The sequence below is a fragment of the Gouania willdenowi genome, chromosome 3 (genome assembly GCF_900634775.1).
Source record: "Gouania willdenowi chromosome 3, fGouWil2.1, whole genome shotgun sequence".
Lineage (NCBI taxonomy): Eukaryota > Metazoa > Chordata > Actinopteri > Blenniiformes > Gobiesocidae > Gouania > Gouania willdenowi.
In genome coordinates this window covers 11,564,548-11,568,637 of record NC_041046.1, presented here as the reverse complement: position 1 = coordinate 11,568,637, position 4,090 = coordinate 11,564,548, and the positions used below count along the sequence as shown (strand labels likewise).

Genomic DNA, 4,090 nt, shown 5'->3' with positions numbered 1-4,090 from the left:
GCTCTACTCTGTTTGAGTGAGGGTGTCCTGTGTTTGAGCGAGGGTGTCCTGTGTTTCAGTGAGAGTGGCCTGTGTTTGAGCGAGGGTGTCCTGTATTTGAGCGAGGGTGTCCTGTGTTTGAGTGAGGGTGTCCTGTGTTTCAGCGAGGGTGTCCTGTGTTTCAGCGAGGGTGTCCTGTGTTTCAGTGAGGGTGTCCTGCGTTTCAGCGAGGGTGGCCTGTGTTTGAGCGAGGGTGTCCTGTGTTTCAGCGAGGGTGTCCTGTGTTTCAGCGGGGGTGGCCTGTGTTTCAGTGAGGGTGTCCTGTGTTTCAGCGAGGGTGTCCTGTGTTTCAGCGAGGGTGTCCTGTGTTTCACCGAGGGTGTCCTGTGTTTCAGCGGGGGTGTCCTGTGTTTCAGCGGGGGTGTCCTGTGTTTCAGTGAGGGTGGCCTGTGTTTGAGCGAGGGTGGCCTGTGTTTCAGCGAGGGTGTCCTGTGTTTCAGCGAGGGTGTCCTGTGTTTGAGCGAGGGTGTCCTGTGTTTCAGCGAGGGTGTCCTGTGTTTCAGCGAGGGTGTCCTGTGTTTCAGCGAGGGTGTCCTGTGTTTCAGCCAGGGTGTCCTGTGTTTCAGCGGGGGTGTCCTGTGTTTCAGCGAGGGTGGCCTGTGTTTCAGTGAGGGTGTCCTGTGTTTCAGCGAGGTCGTACTCTGTTTCAGAGAGGGTGTCCTGTGTTTCAGCATGGGTGTCCTGTGTTTCAGCGAGGTCGTACTCTGTTTCAGAGAGGGTGTCCTGTGTTTCAGCGAGGGTGTCCTGTGTTTGAGCGAGGTCGTACTCTGTTTCAGTGAGGGTGTCCTTCAGGTCGGATATTTTAGCATTTTTGGCCTCAAGTTTTCTCTCGGCGTTATCCAGCTTGGTCTATAGTTGCACCAACTTTTGTTGGGACTGGCTCTCATTATTGGGGTGATTTTCCTTCAATATTTTATTCTCCTCCACCAGTTGGTTGCATTGGTCTTTCTGGATTTTTAATTTACTCTCCATCTTCTCGAGAGTGGCCTTCATTTCTGAAATGAGAAGATTCTTCCCTTCTAAATCATCATTTTTTTCTTGAATGGTCTTCGCATAAGCTCTCTGCTTCTGAGCCTGGAGGCTGGTACTTTGTTCTCTGTGGTACATTAGTCTTTGTTCCATTTGTATATTTAATTCACTCAGGTGTTCATTATACTGCTTGTTTGTCTCCTCTATTTCTTTTTTTAACTCCTCCAGTAAATGTTTGAGGTTGGAGATAATAATGTTGTGGTTTTCAATGATGCAGTTGTTCTCCTTGAGGTGTTTTTGTGTCTCAACCAGTGAACGATTGAGGTCGGCGATTTCCTCCGTCTGCTTTTTAATGATGCGGCCGCTTTGTTTTTTATCCTTTTTTGAAAGAGCGAGTTTAAGTTCGACGATTTCCTTATCGTTCTCTTCCACTATGGACTTGTAATGCCGTTGTGCACATGGGATACAGTCTGGATAAGTTTTGCCCAAAACATGTTTGCAGTTAGATTTGTTTGGGTTACCCTTGCAGTTGGTTGAAGCCTTCACAACCACTTGAGGTTTTTGACTGGCTGGTTTCTCTGTGATATGCTTCTGAGGAGGCTTCCTGTAGGGTGATTTTCTCTGCATTTTCAATGATCCAAGTATTTGGCTCAAAAAACCTCAAGCAGTAGAAGTCTGTGTGCAGTGAAAAGAATCCAAAATGACTATTAAAGTAAATGGTGTAGAACTCCTGTCTTTAAAGTGTGACGATGACATCATGCCTTTTTTTCCTTTTTGGTTGTCACGATGACATCATCGGGAGCTGGTGACACATTAACGTAGCCAGCAGCACATTGAGTATACTAGTGCAGTGCTCGTGGGAAGTATGTATTGCTATAGAAAGTGGGAGGTTAAGTAGATTTTTCATGAGGTTGTGTTTGAAGGTGGGATGTCAGGGACATTTAGGTTTGTTGTAAAATGTGTAGAGTGATAACCAGTGTTGGGTAAGTTACTCTAAACTTGTAATATTCTTATTTTACTAGTTACTGGGATAAACATTTTATATATTTGTTACAATATCACTGTTTTTTAAAATGTAAGTGAGTTACACTACTTTGAGTTACTTTGAATTACTTTTGGTCCAGAACACTATTTATATCACAGTGATAAATAACACCGGTCTAAGCTTTGTTTCAAATACTTTTGATGTTTCAGGAGCAGAAAGCTCTTTTTTTTGTTCCCCATGAGTTATATTTAACTAAAATGATCATCTTTTTTTCCTCGAACAATTGCTAAGTTTTTTAACACCTGTCAGCGATAGTGTATCTTTGTCACTGGGGAGCCTTAGTGCTGTGCCCTGTGACTGTCCCTGAAGCCCCTCCCTCTCTGTATATTCACAGCTTTCTCATTATTAATCTCTGATCAATGAATGGACACATTTATACCGTGCGGTAAACAGAGGCTATGGATACGCATGTATCCATATATATTATTACTGATGGTTTAAACACATGGAGACTGTGATATCTCATTAAAAATACAGTACATATTAAACATGTAATAAGACAATGATTGTCATCAATTGTATGGATTTAAAATCATATTAAAACATTAACCATGATATTCTGTTTAATTTCCTTTAATCCAGGTGGACCGTGTTTCGACACCCCTGGTATCACACAGGAACTACAGATACATGAGGTGTGGCCACACCCACTCACATTTGATATGATTTGCCATCTTGTTTTTAATAAATGAAGCATGTGATTAATTATATCTGAAGTTAGTGTAGTGGTGGTCATGTCCTAAAGATCTCATGTTCATCCATTGTAGATCTCTTATACGTAAGTGATGCTGATATAAAATACATTTTAATGAATTATGAAAAATAGAAAATGTTTTTTCTTTGCAATGTATTAATAGATAGATAGATAGATAGATAGATAGATAGATAGATACTTTATTCATCTCCAAGAGAAATTCACAGTTCCAGCAGCTTACAGGTATGGGAACACAGGGGCATGCAGGGAAAGTACAATGTAAAAATTTAAAACAGTGCAAAAAAAGTACTAAGGTAAAATATAATGGTATAAAAACGAAATACAGTATAGTGTCTGCCAATCCAGAGCTGTATTACTGTTTTAAAACATGTGATTGCAAATTGTACAATATTTTCTATGAGATTTGAAAAAGTCCTATTTTTTTGTTTGTTTTCAAAAAAGGATACACTTTTTTTTTTTTTTTTTTAAGCATTTTATCACAATGAGGGGACCTGAGAATTTTTAATGTTTTTTTAAGTAGGGTACAGCAGAAAGGTTTGTAACCACTGCTTTCATTGATAAGTGTGGATTCTGCTATTTTTGAAAAGGACGTGTTGTAAAGACTAATGTTGGAGATGTGCGCTCATCTTGAAATAATTCTATATTTTGAAGCAACCCTCACCTGCACTGAAGTGAAATATTTTTTAGAACAATACACTGAAATACAAGGCTTTACAGAACAGCATGCCCAGGGCAGCTGTAGCTACAATGTAGCTTACCACCACCGGTATGACTGATGTGAGTGAATGATGGTTTCTGTATGCACTTTCAGCTTTGAAAAAAGCGCTATATAAATCTAAGCCATTATTATTATATTTCTATATAAGGTCTAAATTAGAGAGTGTGTTTGTAATAGAGCTGTTCATCTAAATAGTTCAGAAAAGGTGTGTGTGTAACAGAAGATCACAAGGATATCCAGAGTTAGATTTAATCAAACGTGTGTTTGTTTGTTCTCCTGCTGCTGCTCAGAGTGCTGCTGCTGCGTTGTGCTTTAACAGAGTCGGACAATTAATCATCCGACCGAAGGATGGAGGGAAGAATGTCTCAGGAGGGTAAGCTCCTCCCATTAAAACCATGAATGTGTGTTTCTGTGTATCTGTGTGTAATAAAAGGTGTGTAATGTCGTCTGAGAAGCAGACAGAATGTCTCATCTTAAACAATCTTTAATATTCCCATTTGGGAAGTCGGGCATCTGGGTAAGTAGTGCCTAGCAATGCCGTCGTCACATTTGTTTGGGTAATAACAACAACGTGTTGTCTCCCGTTGTATTAGAAGAGGTTTCA

At 40.7% G+C, this 4,090-nt stretch overlaps 1 long non-coding RNA gene across 1 annotated transcript; it reads left to right on the top strand.

The window, feature by feature from the left end:
* The first annotated feature begins 1,956 nt into the window (after positions 1–1,956).
* On the top strand, positions 1,957–3,855 carry LOC114481135 (uncharacterized). The gene is made up of 3 exons (XR_003676214.1): positions 1,957–1,991; positions 2,636–2,688; positions 3,777–3,855. It is a non-coding gene; the product is annotated as an uncharacterized LOC114481135 (long non-coding RNA).
* The last annotated feature ends 235 nt before the right edge of the window (positions 3,856–4,090 follow it).